General features: G+C 47.2%; 2 long non-coding RNA genes across 2 annotated transcripts; both read right to left on the reverse strand.

Annotated features, from left to right (window-relative positions):
• Positions 1-8,291: 8,291 nt before the first annotated feature.
• On the reverse strand, positions 8,292-9,151 carry LOC147728853 (uncharacterized). The gene is made up of 3 exons (XR_015309580.1): positions 9,052-9,151; positions 8,667-8,764; positions 8,292-8,379 (listed from the first exon to the last, which is right to left on the reverse strand). It is a non-coding gene; the product is annotated as an uncharacterized LOC147728853 (long non-coding RNA).
• Positions 9,152-10,115: 964 nt separating this feature from the next.
• On the reverse strand, positions 10,116-10,989 carry LOC147728854 (uncharacterized). The gene is made up of 3 exons (XR_015309581.1): positions 10,886-10,989; positions 10,501-10,598; positions 10,116-10,213 (listed from the first exon to the last, which is right to left on the reverse strand). It is a non-coding gene; the product is annotated as an uncharacterized LOC147728854 (long non-coding RNA).
• Between the last annotated feature and the right edge of the window lie 7,768 nt (positions 10,990-18,757).

Here is an 18,757-nt window from a genome sequence, read left to right on the forward strand (position 1 = left end):
GTAGTAGTAGCAATTTTTTCATCACTCACTACTCTGTTTTTTCCCCTGCTCTGTGTGTTATATTGCAAATGTTTGTTTTAACTTTTTTACAAAGAGCAATAATGCTGCTGATTACATTGATAGTAGAGGTAAATTAATATTTCAAAATCTTCTGTGCATTTCAGGTGCACTGCTCTCCTTCTCTGTGGCGGTGCCACTGCTTATTTGTTTTCTATTTTGTGTTCATTTAATTGGGCTGAGTAATGTATGAGTGTACTTTACAGAACTGCGTAATGCTAGACACAAAGGGGCAGATTTACAAGACCCTTGCGCCACGTTTACGCTGCCTTACCTGACGCAACAGCGACGTAAACGTGGCGCATCCCTGCGAGTCATGTACAATGTGATGCATCTAGGGAGATGCGCCACGTTAAGGCCTGGGCCTGCGCCACAATGGGTGCGTTCCCACGCAGGGGGGGGGGGGGCGGTCAGGCAGATTTGCGCCTCGCAAAAGTGCCTTCGTGAAATCTACAAGATTTAACGCAGGCACTTCCGCGACGCTGCTACGTCAATTCTTTATGCCTGCTTGCTTGAAGCAGGCGTAAGGACTGATGCGGTATGTTGAGTATTGGGCAGCCCTGAGCATTGCTAGAGTTGCATCGCGCCTGCGACGCGACTCTAGAGATGCGCCCCTCTTTCGTCACGAGATGCGTCAAGCATCTGCCTACCCTTGCGCCAGGGTGTGCCGCATTGTAATTGCGGCGCATCTGCCGTGACGCAAGGTTAGTTTTGCGTTACGCATTTGTTCTGGTGCACCTCTGGAGGTGTGCAGCCCAGAACTCGTAAGTATGCCCCTAAGTGTCAGATTTGCAATTACCTGCGCATCCCTGCAAAGTGTGCGGCACGCCAGCACCACCCATGGTCCGCCGTATTTACAATGCGGCACACCATGGTCCCAAAACGTCACCGAAGCGTAACGCATCGGTGCCGTAAAGGCGGCTCATTGATGGAGTTGCGTCGCAACGATGGCGCAGCTCCAGCAATGCTGCGTCAAGCCGTACGTCTGCTTCATGCAGGCGCAGGGTTTGAGTGACGCATCATTGTCCTAAATGACTGATTGGAATTTTATATATTCCCCATAGCCACTTTTAGCATGCGTTCCTGCGCAGGAACGCCCTCCCTTGCGCTGGAACACTCCCTTACGGCGCAGGGCTTTGAAATGGGATGCATCTCCCATATGCGTCACGTTGTTAATATACGCCACACCATGGCGCCTCTCTTGTTGTGGCGCTGCGTCACAAAAGTGACGCAAGAACGGAGCAAAAGAGCTGCAAGGGGCTTGTAAATCTGCCCCTAGAGTAGAGGCTCAGGTGCAGTCCTTCCTTTGTAGCCCTCTTTTTGGCTGAAATAGTTGGTTCTTGTTCTTTCTAAATGTTTGATTTGGTTGACAAGGACATCGACAAGCAGCAATCATCAATGTTTTCTGTTCTTTCTTTCATGTTGTACGTCAGGTCCCCCCAGGGGCAAGCGGACGGAAGTGGAACAGGAGGATGCTATGGCTCCAGAGGAGGAGGATGCTGGCCAGGGCGGCGAATGCTCCTTTGCTGGCCCCAGTAAGTTTTCATTTAAATATAGAGGACCTATTGTTGTCCAAGCGTTCCTAATTTAATTTTTTCAAAATAGTGTTTAGATAGGAGCACAATCCATAATACTACTGTTGCAGGGACAATTCTCCACAAACCGAACTATGGACACTAAACACCAGAGTAATAATATTTCAGAGTTGCGTGTTTGGCACACTGTATAAACCTGTCAGCGGCACGTACTCCTCCTTGCCAAAATTTGCAAAACCTTTCGCTCAGTCACTCTAGTCTGGAGGACCAAAAACCACAGAGTCTATTCAAGTTTAAAAGCTTTATTAAAAGTAAAAGTAAACACATATATTAAAATTAAGTTAGCTGGAAATGGAAAAGTGCTTGGTGCTGAGTAATGGAACACATTTCTTGTGGTCGAGCCGAGCTTTCACCTGGTTTGAAGTTGATGTTGCTCTTGTCCTTAGAAGTCCAGCTTCTGTCTGTTCAGAGAAAAATGGTGTGTGTTAAAATTAAGCAAGCATTCATCAATTGTGACAAAAAAGTGCAGCAAGACAACAGCCTTCCTTGGAAGGAGGGACATTTTTACTTTAGATTAGAGTAGACAGTCAATTACTTTTTCTGTTGTTTTCACATTTCTTCATTCCTAGACCAAATACTAGTGAGTGGTGTAATCTAACATTCTTAAATCTACTTTGTAGGTGGAACATCTGGTGGCGGGGCCAGCTCGGATGTGGTGGTGGTGGTCGACTCCGAGTCCGAAGACAACTCTGGGGAGGAGGCGGCGCAAGTGGCCAAAGAAGAGACTGTGAGGAAACAGACAGTGGTGGTGGCGGGTAGAGGTAAGCTGGATCATGGTACTATCTGACTCTTAGATAGCATATGATGTGTATCTACAGAGAGTAGACGGTCACTGGATGAACTACGAAAATACTATGAAATGTTTCCGGGGGGGGGGGAGAAACATCATCACCATCTCCTGAGTCCTGACATGATTGAGCACAAGTATTAAATACACTTTTTTTAAATCTAACACGACATAGAGCTTAAATAAACAAAGAACCCCATAGGGGGAAGAGAAAAATCTTGTGCGGCACCACAGCAGACGACCTGGCAATTACATTAAAACAGAGGGAAAAACAAAAAATGCCAGAAAAAAACAATTCAATCTAAATCAGGAGGATGTGGTTATAGAGCATGGGTCCTCACAAACTTTCTCTCGGGGCCAAATTGACAGTGTGGTTTGTGGCCAAGGGCCGCACCGAAGGGGGCAGGGTCAGTGGGGGAGGGGGGTGGATCTAGAGCAACAAAAAAACTATGACCCTGAGGTTGAACTCATGCCCCTGCAGCCGATGCCTTTGTCCACTGAGCCACCAGACCTGGCATACACATTACACACATCTTTCTTTCTCTCTCTCTCTGTTTCTCTCTCTGTCTCTCTCCCTCCCTCTCTCTCTGTCTCCCTCCCTCTCGCTATGTCTCCCTCCCTCTCTCTCTGTCTCCCTCCTTCTCTCTGTTTCCCTCTCTCTCTCTCTCTCTCTCTGTCTCCCTCTTTCTGTCTCCCTGTGTCTCCCTCTACCTCGCTGTCTCTCTCTCTCTGTCTCCCTCCCTCACCCTCCCTCTGTCACCCTCTGGCTCCCTCCCTCGCTCTCTCTCCTTCTGTCTTCCTCTCTGTCTGTCCCTGTCTCTGCCCCTATCTGTCAGTCTGTCCCTGTCGCTATCTGTCCCTGTTTCCCTCCCTCTATCTCCCTCTCTGTCTGTCTCTGCCTGTCTGCCCCTTTCCCTGTCTCTGCCTCCATCTGTCTCTGTCTGTGTCTCTCTGTCTGTCTCTGTCTCCCTCCCTCCCTCTCTCTCTCTGTCTCCCTCCCTCTCTGCCTGTCTCCCTCTCTTGCTCTCTCTCCCCCTCTCTCTCTCTCCCTCTGTCTCACTCACTCTGTCCGTCTCCCTTTCTCTCTGTCTCCCTCCGTCTCCGTCTCTCTGTCTCCCTCTGTCTCCGTCTCTCTGTCTCCCTCTGTCTCCGTCTCTCCGTCTCCCTCTCTGTCTCCCTCCCTCCGTCACCCTCAGTCTCAATCCCTCTCTCTCTCTCCCTCGCCATCTCCCTCTCTATCTCTCTGTCCCTGTCTCTGCCTCTATCTGTCTGTCGGTCCCAGCCTGCTGTTATTACCATATTGTAATTTGTCACTGGGCCAGCACTGGATGGACCTGCGATCCGGGGGGGGGCAAGCGCCCCCCCTTGCCCCTCCCTGCGGACGCCCATGATACTGGCCTCAATAGTTTTGTACTGCACTGGCTAGTTGCTAGTTGTACTGTGACACAACTTTCTGCTGAATTATTTTGTGTTAATCATATTCTTAAAGAGCATTGGTTACAGATTATGTCTTTCTTTCTTCATATAGTTGGTAATACTAAAACATCAAAACCATCAAGGAGTATGCAGGCTCTACTGGCCCGGCAACGGAGGCTGGATGCTACTGGTGCCCAATATCGGTGGCTGGTGGAACTGGAGGGGGAGGACACGCAGTCCAGTACATCGAATGGGACACCTGCATCCTCCTCCGTGACCCCACGTTCGGCCGTTCAGCGCAGTGCTCCGGCGATACGGAGCCGGGCTGGCAGACGCCACCGCCGAGCAGCAAAGGCTGCCCCTCACAGTACTCTAAAGGCTCGCTTGCGCCGTGCAATCCACAGAGTGTCCGACCTGGAGGCGGAGGTCCGGAAGTTGAAAGAATATAAAAATTTGTTGGAGGGCCTCCGCTTAGACCACGCCACCCTCCGGGAGCAGTACGATGCCCTGGCCCTAAGGCATGATGCCATGGAGGCCAAAGTCCACACCATGCATCCCTAGAGTGTCCCTTGCCCCTTTTTTAGAGACTTTTGGGGGTTGGGAATTGGGAGTTGGGGTTTTTGGGGACTTTTGAAGGACTATTTATTTGTTGGGGTTAGGGAGGGTCTTGCGGGAGATTATTTTGTTAGGGATATACAAATATACTTTTTCAAACTTTATCTGAGCATACCTGTTTTTTACTACTTTTGAGCCTGGTGGGTGGTGGTTTTGCAGTAAATTTGTTTTACTGAACACTGTCATCGTGTTGGTTCACGTGTAATTGGCCAAATGTTTTCCAAAGTAAATGCCTGTCACAGAGTTTGTTAATTCAAGAGTCCTAGGACTTTACTAGTACCACTGTCACTCTCTCGCCTCTCCTAATACTCCATTATACTACCTCCCATCCAAACGCTTATCTTACCTGTAATTTGTGTTTGAGGGCTGGCTCCACCTGGAATTCACAGTGTCCTAAAGCGTTCTGAAGCAGGGCCCCAACTGGAGTTTCCCGGCGTGGATTTTCTGCAAAACAAAAGCAATCAACATTGGAAATGGGGCAGCCGTGCTCACAGACCCCAAAGCCCACACCCAAAAACCTAGAAGCCCCACAGACAGCACCCCTAAGACAGGCAAGCGAGCAATAATAACGCCTAAACGTTCACGTGTAATTGGCCAAATGTTTTCCAAAGTAAATGCCTGTCACAGAGTTTGTTAATTCAAGAGTCCTAGGACTTTACTAGTACCACTGTCACTCTCTCGCCTCTCCTAATACTCCATTATACTACCTCCCATCCAAACGCTTATCTTACCTGTAATTTGTGTTTGAGGGCTGGCTCCACCTGGAATTCACAGTGTCCTAAAGCGTTCTGCAGCAGGGCCCCAACTGGAGTTTCCCGGCGTGGATTTTCTGCAAAACAAAAGCAATCAACATTGGAAATGTGGCAGCCGTGCTCACAGACCTCAAAACCCACACCCAAAAACCTAGACGCCCCACAGACAGCAACCCTAAGACAGGCAAGCGAGCAATAATAACACCTAAACGTTCACGTGTAATTGGCCAAATGTTTTCCAAATTAAATGCCTGTCACAGAGTTTGTTAATTCAAGAGTCCTAGGACTTTACTAGTACCACTGTCACTCTCTCGCCTCTCTTAATACTCCATTATACTACCTCCCATCCAAACGCTTATCTTACCTGTAATTTGTGTTTGAGGGCTGGCTCCACCTGGAATTCACAGTGTCCTAAAGCGTTCTGCAGCAGGGCCCCAACTGGAGTTTCCCGGCGTGGATTTTCTGCAAAACAAAAGCAATCAACATTGGAAATGGGGCAGCCGTGCTCACAGACCCCAAATCCCACACCCAAAAACCTAGAAGCCCCACAGACAGCACCCCTAAGACAGGCAAGCGAGCAATAATAACACCTAAACGTTCACGTGTAATTGGCCAAATGTTTTCCAAAGTAAATGCCTGTCACAGAGTTTGTTAATTCAAGAGTCCTAGGACTTTACTTGTACCACTGTCACTCTCTCGCCTATCCTAATACTCCATTATACTACCTCCCATCCAAACGCTTATCTTACCTGTAATTTGTGTTTGAGGGCTGGCTCCACCTGGAATTCACAGTGTCCTAAAGCATTCTGCAGCAGGGCCCCAACTGGAGTTTCCCGGCGTGGATTTTCTGCAAAACAAAAGCAATCAACATTGGAAATGTGGCAGCCGTGCTCACTGACCCCAAAACCCACACCCAAAAACCTAGAAGCCCCACAGACAGCACCCCTAAGACAGGCAAGCGAGCAATAATAACGCCTAAACGTTCACGTGTAATTGGCCAAATGTTTTCCAAAGTAAATGCCTGTCACAGAGTTTGTTAATTCAAGAGTCCTAGGACTTTACTAGTACCACTGTCACTCTCTCGCCTCTCCTAATACTCCATTATACTACCTCCCATCCAAACGCTTATCTTACCTGTAATTTGTGTTTGAGGGCTGGCTCCACCTGGAATTCACAGTGTCCCAAAGCGTTCTGCAGCAGGGCCCCAACTGGAGATTCCCGGCGTGGATTTTCTGCAAAACAAAAGCAATCAACATTAGAAATGCGGCAGCCGTGCTCACAGACCCCAAAACCCACACCCAAAAACCTAGAAGCCCCACAGACAGCACCCCTAAGACAGGCAAGCGAGCAATAATAACGCCTAAACGTTCACGTGTAATTGGCCAAATGTTTTCCAAAGTAAATGCCTGTCACAGAGTTTGTTAATTCAAGAGTCCTAGGACTTTACTAGTACCACTGTCACTCTCTCGCCTCTCCTAATACTCCATTATAATGCCTTCCATCCAAATGCTTATCTTACCTGTAATTTGTGTTTGAGGGCTGGCTCCACCTGGAATTCACAGTGTCCTAAAGCGTTCTGCAGCAGGGCCCCAACTGGAGTTTCCCGGCGTGGATTTTCTGCAAAACAAAAGCAATCAACATTGGAAATGTGGCAGCCGTGCTCACAGACCTCAAAACCCACACCCAAAAACATAGAAGCCCCAGAGACAGCACCCCTAAGACAGGCAAGCAAGCAATAATAACACCTAAACGTTCACGTGTAATTGGCCAAATGTTTTCCAAATTAAATGCCTGTCACAGAGTTTGTTAATTCAAGAGTCCTAGGACTTTACTAGTACCACTGTCACTCTCTCGCCTCTCTTAATACTCCATTATACTACCTCCCATCCAAACGCTTATCTTACCTGTAATTTGTGTTTGAGGGCTGGCTCCACCTGGAATTCACAGTGTCCTAAAGCGTTCTGCAGCAGGGCCCCAACTGGAGTTTCCCGGCGTGGATTTTCTGCAAAACAAAAGCAATCAACATTGGAAATGGGGCAGCCGTGCTCACAGACCCCAAATCCCACACCCAAAAACCTAGAAGCCCCACAGACAGCACCCCTAAGACAGGCAAGCGAGCAATAATAACGCCTAAACGTTCACGTGTAATTGGCCAAATGTTTTCCAAAGTAAATGCCTGTCACAGAGTTTGTTAATTCAAGAGTCCTAGGACTTTACTAGTACCACTGTCACTCTCTCGCCTATCCTAATACTCCATTATACTACCTCCCATCCAAACGCTTATCTTACCTGTAATTTGTGTTTGAGGGCTGGCTCCACCTGGAATTCACAGTGTCCTAAAGCGTTCTGCAGCAGGGCCCCAACTGGAGTTTCCCGGCGTGGATTTTCTGCAAAACAAAAGCAATCAACATTGGAAATGTGGCAGCCGTGCTCACTGACCCCAAAACCCACACCCAAAAACCTAGAAGCCCCACAGACAGCACCCCTAAGACAGGCAAGCGAGCAATAATAACGCCTAAACGTTCACGTGTAATTGGCCAAATGTTTTCCAAAGTAAATGCCTGTCACAGAGTTTGTTAATTCAAGAGTCCTAGGACTTTTCTAGTACCACTGTCACTCTCTCGCCTCTCCTAATACTCCATTATAATGCCTTCCATCCAAATGCTTATCTTACCTGTAATTTGTGTTTGAGGGCTGGCTCCACCTGGAATTCACAGTGTCCTAAAGCGTTCTGCAGCAGGGCCCCAACTGGAGTTTCCCGGCGTGGATTTTCAGCGAAACAAAAGCAATCAACATTAGAAATGTGGCAGCCGTGCTCACAGACCCCAAAACCCACACCCAAAAACCTAGAAGCCCCACAGACAGCACCCCTAAGACAGGCAAGCGAGCAATAATAACGCCTAAACGTTCACGTGTAATTGGCCAAATGTTTTCCAAAGTAAATGCCTGTCACAGAGTTTGTTAATTCAAGAGTCCTAGGACTTTACTAGTACCACTGTCACTCTCTTGCCTCTCCTAATACTCCATTATACTACCTCCCATCCAAACGCTTATCTTACCTGTAATTTGTGTTTGAGGGCTGGCTCCACCTGGAATTCACAGTGTCCTAAAGCGTTCTGCAGCAGGGCCCCAACTGGAGTTTCCCGGCGTGGATTTTCTGCAAAACAAAAGCAATCAACATTAGAAATGTGGCAGCCGTGCTCACAGACCCCAAAACCCACACCCAAAAACCTAGAAGCCCCACAGACAGCACCCCTAAGACAGGCAAGCGAGCAATAATAACGCCTAAACGTTCACGTGTAATTGGCCAAATGTTTTCCAAAGTAAATGCCTGTCACAGAGTTTGTTAATTCAAGAGTCCTAGGACTTTACTAGTACCACTGTCACTCTCTCGCCTCTCCTAATACTCCATTATACTACCTCCCATCCAAACGCTTATCTTACCTGTAATTTGTGTTTGAGGGCTGGCTCCACCTGGAATTCACAGTGTCCTAAAGCGTTCTGCAGCAGGGCCCCAACTGGAGTTTCCCGGCGTGGATTTTCTGTAAAACAAAAGCAATCAACATTAGAAATGTGGCAGCCGTGCTCACAGACCCCAAAACCCACACCCAAAAACCTAGAAGCCCCACAGACAGCACCCCTAAGACAGGCAAGCAAGCAATGATAACGCCTAAACGTTCACGTGTAATTGGCCAAATGTTTTCCAAAGTAAATGCCTGTCACAGAGTTTGTTAATTCAAGAGTCCTAGGACTTTACTAGTACCACTGTCACTCTCTCGCCTCTCCTAATACTCCATTATACTACCTCCCATCCAAACTCTTATATTACCTGTAATTTGTGTTTGAGGGCTGGCTCCACCTGGAATTCACAGTGTCCTAAAGCGTTCTGCAGCAGGGCCCCAACTGGAGTTTCCCGGCGTGGATTTTCTGCAAAACAAAAGCAATCAACATTAGAAATGCGGCAGCCGTGCTCACAGACCCCAAAACCCTAGAAGCCCCACAGACAGCAACCCTATGACAAGCAAGCGAGCAATAACGCCTAAACGTTTTCAACTCCGATTTCCTCCTAACCAATTTCATCCCTCAATAGACCTTGCCAGCAATGGCCCAGCCAAGACCCCTTAACCCAAGCGCAAACAAGTTTGACACCCCCCAAACAGCCAAAAAGCAAATCCGGGAAAAAAGCCACACTTAGCAAAATGTATTTAAATGAGGACTCACTACTTCCAGTACCTCTTTAGGGGACTCGTCAACTTAAGTTTCTTCATTGTGCGGAATCCAGGCATCAGCATTACGGGAAATGGATAGGGTGAGTCTGGAGGATGAGGATAGACGACCAGGACTGAGTTCTTGGCAACTAACTTGTGAACCTGAGGAATGCTGCGGCATCAAAATCAAGACAGTTCTGCTGATGGGCTTGTTGTTTGATTGGGTGATTACAGTTTTGTTGTGAATGGGATCAAGCACTTGCTAAACAAAGAAAGACAGACACACAGGAATAAAAGTGAATAAGGACGAAAAATAAAGTTAATGAATCATTGACTCATTTTCAGAACTCGCTGTCAGGGAAGCAGAACTCGTCCTCATACTCTGCAAATTCAGTCGGTAGTACTTCTGGTAACTGAGGAGAACTTTCCTCAGGTAGGTCGGTGTCCTCTTCTTCCTGCGTGCATTCTTGTATACACAGCCCCACTGACAGCACCCCTAAGACAGGCAAGCGAGCAATAATAACGCCTAAACGTTCACGTGTAATTGGCCAAATGTTTTCCAAAGTAAATGCCTGTCACAGAGTTTGTTAATTCAAGAGTCCTAGGACTTTACTAGTACCACTGTCACTCTCTCGCCTCTCCTAATACTCCATTATACTACCTCCCATCCAAACGCTTATCTTACCTGTAATTTGTGTTTGAGGGCTGGCTCCACCTGGAATTCACAGTGTCCTAAAGCGTTCTGCAGCAGGGCCCCAACTGGAGTTTCCCGGCGTGGATTTTCTGCAAAACAAAAGCAATCAACATTAGAAATGTGGCAGCCGTGCTCACAGACCCCAAAACCCACACCCAAAAACCTAGAAGCCCCACAGACAGCACCCCTAAGACAGGCAAGCGAGCAATAATAACGCCTAAACGTTCACGTGTAATTGGCCAAATGTTTTCCAAAGTAAATGCCTGTCACAGAGTTTGTTAATTCAAGAGTCCTAGGACTTTACTAGTACCACTGTCACTCTCTCGCCTCTCCTAATACTCCATTATACTACCTCCCATCCAAACGCTTATCTTACCTGTAATTTGTGTTTGAGGGCTGGCTCCACCTGGAATTCACAGTGTCCTAAAGCGTTCTGCAGCAGGGCCCCAACTGGAGTTTCCCGGCGTGGATTTTCTGCAAAACAAAAGCAATCAACATTAGAAATGTGGCAGCCGTGCTCACAGACCCCAAAACCCACACCCAAAAACCTAGAAGCCCCACAGACAGCACCCCTAAGACAGGCAAGCAAGCAATAATAATGCCTAAACGTTCACGTGTAATTGGCCAAATGTTTTCCAAAGTAAATGCCTGTCACAGAGTTTGTTAATTCAAGAGTCCTAGGACTTTACTAGTACCACTGTCACTCTCTCGCCTCTCCTAATACTCCATTATACTACCTCCCATCCAAACTCTTATATTACCTGTAATTTGTGTTTGAGGGCTGGCTCCACCTGGAATTCACAGTGTCCTAAAGCGTTCTGCAGCAGGGCCCCAACTGGAGTTTCCCGGCGTGGATTTTCTGCAAAACAAAAGCAATCAACATTAGAAATGCGGCAGCCGTGCTCACAGACCCCAAAACCCTAGAAGCCCCACAGACAGCAACCCTATGACAAGCAAGCGAGCAATAACGCCTAAACGTTTTCAACTCCCATTTCCTCCTAACCAATTTCATCCCTTAATAGACCTTGCCAGCAATGGCCCAGCCAAGACCCGTTAACCCAAGCGCAAACAAGTTTGACACCCCCCAAACAGCCAAAAAGCAAATCCGGGAAAAAAGCCACACTTAGCAAAATGTATTTAAATGAGGACTCACTACTTCCAGTACCTCTTTAGGGGACTCATCAACTTAAGTTTCTTCATTGTGCGGAATCCAGGCATCAGCATTACGGGAAATGGATAGGGTGAGTCTGGAGGATGAGGATAGACGACCAGGACTGAGTTCTTGGCAACTAACTTGTGAACCTGAGGAATGCTGCGGCATCAAAATCAAGACAGTTCTGCTGATGGGCTTGTTGTTTGATTGGGTGATTACAGTTTTGTTGTGAATGGGATCAAGCACTTGCTAAACAAAGAAAGACAGACACACAGGAATAAAAGTGAATAAGGACGAAAAATAAAGTTAATGAATCATTGACTCATTTCCAGAACTCGCTGTCAGGGAAGCAGAACTCGTCAAAACTGCAAATTCAGTCGGTAGTACTTCTGGTAACTGAGGAGAACTTTCCTCAGGTAGGTCGGTGTCCTCTTCTTCCTGCGTGCATTCTCGTACTTTGTAATCTGGTATTATGAAGTGCTGGTTCATCTTTATCATGGTGAGCCGTTCCACATTTGCGGGCAAGAGGCGGGACCTTTTGGAAGTCACAATGCCACCAGCAGAACTAAAAACACGTTCTGAAGACACGCTTGCGAGTGGGCAAGACAAGTAATTGATAGCCAGGTTGGTGAGCTCTCGCCATATGTTTCTTTTCCCATGCCAATACGCCAATGGGTCCTCAGTAATATTGACCGCTGTTGAGTCATCCAGGTAGGCCTGCACCATTGAAACAATGTTCTCCCGGATTCCTGTACTTTGCACTTCTGTGTCCTTTCTGGGACAAGGAAACCCTAGCTGACTTAGCCAATCCTCTTCAGACATATCGCCTGGGCCTGGTGCAGATGATACGGTTGCTGGTGTGGTTAACGGCTCAGAGGAAAAGACACTCACTTCTGCCACAGGCACAGAAGTGCTTTTTTGGGACGCCTGATGGCCTGCTGATTCACTAGTAGTACTGTCTTCTCCTACAGTTTCCTTCCGCTCTCTTTCAAAACGAATGGCTGACTGAGCTAGCCAACCTTTGTATCTGTAACATCTGAAGTTTCAAAAGGAATTAATACTTTGCCAAACAATGGCTTTTTGTAACGTGGATCCAGAATAGTAGCACAAATGTAGTGCTGTTGTTTCTTGATATTTACAAGCCGTCCATTGCTAACTAGGCGTTGTAATAATCTCTGCGCCAACTCATATGCTTCATTCTTTCCAGCATCCTTTCATTTTGAAGACACCACCTTGACTTGGTGCTCGAGCTTCAGCAACAATGGGATAGCTTTGCTCAAAGAACAGTCCTCCCTGCTGACTTCACGTGTGAAGACCTCAAAAGGACGAAGTATGTCTGTCAGGCTTTTAACTAGCTGCCATTGCTCCACCGCTAGCATCATTTCTGTCGTATCACCACCCAGGTTGTAGAAATACTCATTGACTACTGGAAACAGCTCATGCAGACGCTCAAACATGTAGAAGGTTGAGTTCCAACGTGTTGCCACCTCCTGGATAAGTGCTTTCACTGGCATTCTACGTACATTTTGCTGGCGCCTCAGCTCCTTCCGGGCCTTAAAAGAATGGTTGAAATGTGTGCATATTCTTCTGCAGATGGTCAGTATTTTCTCGACTGCAGGTTCTTTTTTCAAGAACTTTTGCACGACCGGGTTCATACAGTGCGCCAAACACGGCACTCTGAAATAGTCACCGTCCTCCATGGCCTTAACTACATTGCTGCCATTATCAGTAGAAACATAACCAACCTTGCAATTTCTTGGGGGCAGCCATTGCGAGACCTTTTTGTTAAAGTCATCCAAAATGTTGTCTGCAGTATGAGTTTTCTCCATGCCAAACATGGCTAATGTTGCATGTTTACGAGCACCCTTAAAAATCTCGACCAAGTCACCACCTGCATTTATCTGTTTTGCAACCCCTGAAAAAGAGACCCAGTGTGCAGTGATGCACATGTAATCAAGGGCTTGGCAACTGGTCCACATGTCTGTTGTCAGGTGTATAGTGTGAACAGCACTCTTCTGCAAAGCTGCCCCAACCAACTCAAGCACCTCTTTATGTAGTGCTGGAACAGCAACCCAGGCAAAATAGAACCGGCTAGGAACCTTTCATTTAGGGGCCAGTGTTGCCACGAGTTCAAGAAAACCCACACCTTCGACAAACGAAAAAGGGAGAAGGTCCGCCGCTAGCATTTTAGCCAGCTTAGTGTTATACAGGCGCACAATTGGGTGGTTGCGTTGAAATGTCGCATCTGCGGAGAACATGTCTGTAATGGTGCGCTGGACAAATTTACTGGATGATGCTGATGCCTTCTTCGACCCAGTTGTGCTCAGTGTTGACATTTTCCGCATTGGTGTGTCTCCCAGACTCTCAGTGTGCCTCCTATGTGTTCCGGAGGGTGTGGTGCTGCCAGGGGTACTGGGTGCAACCGGACAAATGTCTGACGCTTCTTCTACCTCCCCGTCATCTTCAGATGAAACACCTAGTACGGGTATATTTTGGCCACTTGCCCTTTGGGATTGCTTTCCCTTGATATTTGCTAGGTGCGCAAACCATTCGACAGCATGCCTTCTTTGAAGATGACCTATGTGGCCTCCGGTACCATACTTGGTACCAGTCTTACCACGGCTAACTCTAGTCTTACAAATGGAACAAACGGCTATATGATCATGCTTGGCATGGACATTAAAAAAGTTCCAAACTGGGGACTGGAAACTTCTGGTTTTGCTGCACGAGATGATACTGCCAATGCAAGATGAAGCAGTGGTGGATGAGCCTTGCAGACATCTACTGGGTTGTGCAATTATTGCAGCAACCCTACTTGAGGGAGTCGAGCTGGATGGAGTTCCCCTCTCGGGAGAAAATATGGGAGCTGTAGGTTTTGTTGAACTTGTTGTACTACTTGACTGCATTGGTGGTGCTACCAGTGCCACGTCACCAGGGTCACGCTGAGCATGATGTCGGGATAGGGTATAAATGTCTGTCTGCTGCATGGCCGGTGTGGCTGGAATGACGTGTGTGATGACTAGGTCATTGCTGTCATCCTGTTCATCAACATCAGAATGCACCACTTCATCAAGTCTGACGTTCGGATCCATAAGTATGAGCTTTCCGGGGCCCTTTCTTTTAACATTTGATACCTTTCTCAGCTCATGGTGTGCCTCCCTCTCAGACGTCGGAGATGGTTGCCATTCTAGATCCAGATCATCTGATGGAGCGGCGCTTGAAGAGGAACTTCTACACACCCTCCTTGATCTTTTCCTTGCTGGGGAGCTGGGAGAAAATGAATCATCAGGAGGAGTGGCTTCGTCTTCCTGACATGATACCCTAGCTCCAAAGTCAATTTCCTCCTGTGCCCCTACTTCTGGAAGAACAACCATTGTGGCCACTTGCACCGCTCCATGCGCCGCTACATGGGCCTCTTCACTGACCTCTACTTGTAACTCTCCATGGACCTCTCCTTCACGGCCTTCTCCTTCTCGGCCTTCTCCTTCTCGGACAGCTCCTTCTCGGACAGCTCCTTCTCGGCCTTCTCCTTCTCGGCCAGCTCCTTCTCGGCCAGCTCCTTCTCGGCCTTCTCCTTCTCGGCCAGCCCCTTCTCAGCCTTCTCCTTCTCGGCCAGCTCCTTCTCGGCCAGCTCCTTCTCGGCCAGCTCCTTCTCGGACAGCTCCTTGCGCATGTACTTGTGCTTGTACCAGTAGCCCATGCAGTTGTTGTTACGGCTTTGGTTGTTGAATAGTACTTGTGAGATGAGTTACAACCTGTGTTGATTGTGTGCTGCTACTTTCTTGCGATGAGCCAACATCACTGGTCGTTGGTGATTCAACCACTAAACAGGCTACCTGTGCAGCACTCATGGTGGACTTTTCTTTTTTCCACAAAAATTTAGTGGTCGAGGCACCAGTCTCCTTGGTAAGTAGTGCCACTTGCTTCTTCTTCTCCTTAGTAGAGACATCTTTCTTGCAAGAGGAGCTACGGCCACCTCTTTTTGGACCCATCTTCTTCAGATGTCGGAACAGCAGGCCGCAGCAGGACTTCTTCCTGGCACTGATGCTCAACGATGATGCGGAGTTCTTGACTTTGTGCACCTAAAAGCAAACGAAGACAGAGGAACATCAGTTAAATATATGTTGCATATGTAGCGCTTCAATTAATAGTTCGCAAGTAGGCATTTATGAATACACACGTGCACACCACAATATGGAAATATCAAAAATAAGAATTGCTAAATTTTTGGGAAACAGGAATTTAACATTGATCCAAGAGAGCCCACAGAGAGGGTTGTAGTTTCATGTACCACTGACTCCCCCTGGGCACAATGGGTGAAAGCAAGGCAAAATGGGTGCAGGCCTATGTCACAAAGCTCACTGCCGGCCTTCAAAATGGCCGCTTGACCCCCATCCACATGGCCAGGACCATGCCTCAAAATGGCCCCCACCAACATAGCCAGCCCCCAACCCCTACTCCAAAAAGTCAAAAAACACAACACAAATCACCACAATCCAATATCCAATGCCATCCATCAAGTTTCAGAAGGTTTATGCTGCCTGCTGGTGGTTTTCTGGTGCAGAATTGCAATTTTTGCAATTTCGCGAGTGCAAGATTGTTGCTTCACGACGCGAACGTGGCGAAAAACCCGCAAAATCCGCGAACAGACCGATTCTGGGCCCCCTGGGCATAATGGATGAAATCAGAGCACACTGGGTGCAGGCCTATGGCACAAAGCACACAAACTGGCTTAAAAATGGCCCCTAGACCCCCACTCACACGGGACCAGGCAATAAAATGGCCCCCACCCACATAGCAAGCCCCCAACACCACCCAAAAAAGTCATAAAACACACAAAAATCACCACAATCCAATGCCATCCATGCCCTGGCCAGAATCATGTTAAATTTCAACAAAACAGTTGTATCATGCATGCACCCATAACTAAGCCTGGTGGTTGTAATTTTTACAATTTCGCGAGTGTGAGATTGTTGCTGCGCGGGACGCGAGCAGTGCGAACACAAGCAAAAAAATCAGATTTTCGGTAAATCCGAGGGAGTTCTAGGCCCCCTGGGCATCATGAAAGAAATCAGAGCAGACTGGGTGGGCCTAGGGCACAAACACACTGCCTGACTTCAAAAAGGCCGCTTGACCCCATCCACATGGCCAGGACCTGCAGGACCATGCCTCAAAATGGACCCCCACCAACATAGCCAGCCCTCAAACCCACCCCAAAAAGTCGAAAAACACACACAAAAATAAATCACCACAAACAAACATCAACTTATCAACTTACTTGTGAAAGAATCCAAAAGTAATCCAAAAGGCCTCAAATCCAAATATCCAGCAGCATCCACAAAAAGTAATTCTTCCCAGTCAAGATCGAATTCAAAGTGGCCAGGAAATGGACTAAGCAATGGGAGGAGCTTGCTGGACAGGAACAGGAAGTTGGAGACTGGGGCACTTCCTTCACCCCACCCCAATGGGAGGAGCTTGCTGGACAGGAACAGGAAGTTGTAGACTGGGCCACTTCCTTCACCCCTCCCCAATTGTAATTTTTGTAATTTCGCGAGTGCGAGATTGTTGCTGCCCGCGCCGCGGGCCGCGAGCAGTGCGAACACAAGCAAAAAATCCGCAGCTCGCGGATTTGCGGATTTTGCGGGAAATTCGCGAATCTCGCGGATTGCGAATTCACAGAAAATCCGCAAAATCCGCCAGCGTAACGGATTTTCCGCCCAAGTTTAGTGACAACATCAAAAGTATAACTGTCATGGTTTGTTAATATTTATAAATGAATTTATTTGTGAAATAAGTCTTAATGTATTTGCACAAACTGCTGCTCAATTTACATTATTTGTTGTAATAATCTCGGACCAGCTCGCAACATAAACTACAAGTCTGTTTTTCATTGCACTTAGTTTGTAGTCACATCACGTGACAGTTGGGTGAACACATGATTTAAAATGGCAGTTTTTGAAAAAATAAATTATTGGTGAACAAGCCTGCTGGTCAGGCAAAACGCGTCCTTGCAAGCTGATCCAATAAAGATTTGGAGACCGATACACAGTGTTGTCGTTCTTTGCTGGAGTTGCTGAGAGGAGGAGGTTTCATCCATGACTGCTCCCAACTCCATAGTTTACACCACAAAAGACAAGCACTCACAGTGGCAAGCTCTAAGATTTTATTTACGAGCTCACGGTGTCCAGACGCTTTTCGGCATTCATCTTTGTCTTTGGTAACATGGCGTTGCCGAAACGGCAGGTTTTTATGTTTTCAGTTTACAATACAAGGACATAGTTGAAGGACCAAACAGTCATTGCCATGGCCACCATCTTGAACGGTGCAAATATTATACACCATATGACAATAAACTCTCTGCGCGCCACAGCATAAATGTAGGCACCATTTTCATTTACATATAATGCCCATCGATGGGCTTACTCAAAAATGTTCCTCATGAGTTCTCAATCAATGTGTGCATCATTTACATTTATATACATAATGCCCATAGATGGGCTTACTCAAAATGTTCATCATATCGCCCTTCATGAGTTCTCAATACCCGCATTTGAATAACGCTCATAGATTAGCATATGCACGTTCGTGCCCATAATGTCCATGATGTTCCACTAGACCATAAGACAGAATTTCAATAATCACAAAACAGAAAATAGTCACACTTGTATCCACGAATTCCAGTTACAGTTTCGATCTGCATTAATTATTCCCCTAAATGTACAGCCAGTTCCTCGTTTGAATTAAGTCCTCCAGGTGTCTTCGTATTAAGATCGATAATGTGCTTGGACTCTAGCCTCCTAAGGGTCATCAATCTGTCACCCCCCCTAGGATTCAGGGGTACGTGGTCCAGGCAAAAGTATGTTAGGAGACTTCTATCTCCTTTGTGTAGCGCTTTGAAGTGGCGTGCCACAGGATATGTTAAATCCCCATTATTTATGGCCCTAGCATGTTCTAGTACCCTGATTTTAGCTTGGTGGATAGTGCTTCCCACATATTTTAGCCCGCACGGGCACTGCAGGCAGTACACTGTGTATGGAGTGGTGCTGGTCAAAAATGTTGTTATTACTTTAGGCTGCCTCATTCCAGGTACTTGATATGTTGCAACTGTGTTACTCCCCACACAAGCCTTGCACTTCTTACATGGATGGAATCCCTTCAAATTCTTCTCAAAGCCCTTCAATGCCTTTTTGCCGATTTAGCTATTGGTGTGGCTATCCCTAAAGGACCTGGCTTTCCGGAATGTTATTAGGGGTCTTTTCGGAATATCCATTCCGATCACTGGATCCATTTGGAGTAATCTCCAGTGTTTGCCGAACATGGACCTAAGCTTCGAAGCATCCTTCGAGAAGGTGGTAATCATCCAAAAACCCCTTTTGTTATCCTCCTCTTTGTTCTCTATGGTGCCCATTTCTAGAAGCTTTTCTCTGGCTATGGAATCAACTCTGATCTTAGCTCCTTCCAAAGTCTGTGCACTATATCC

This window comes from Lissotriton vulgaris, chromosome 3_1 (genome assembly GCF_964263255.1).
Source record: "Lissotriton vulgaris chromosome 3_1, aLisVul1.2, whole genome shotgun sequence".
NCBI lineage: Eukaryota > Metazoa > Chordata > Amphibia > Caudata > Salamandridae > Lissotriton > Lissotriton vulgaris.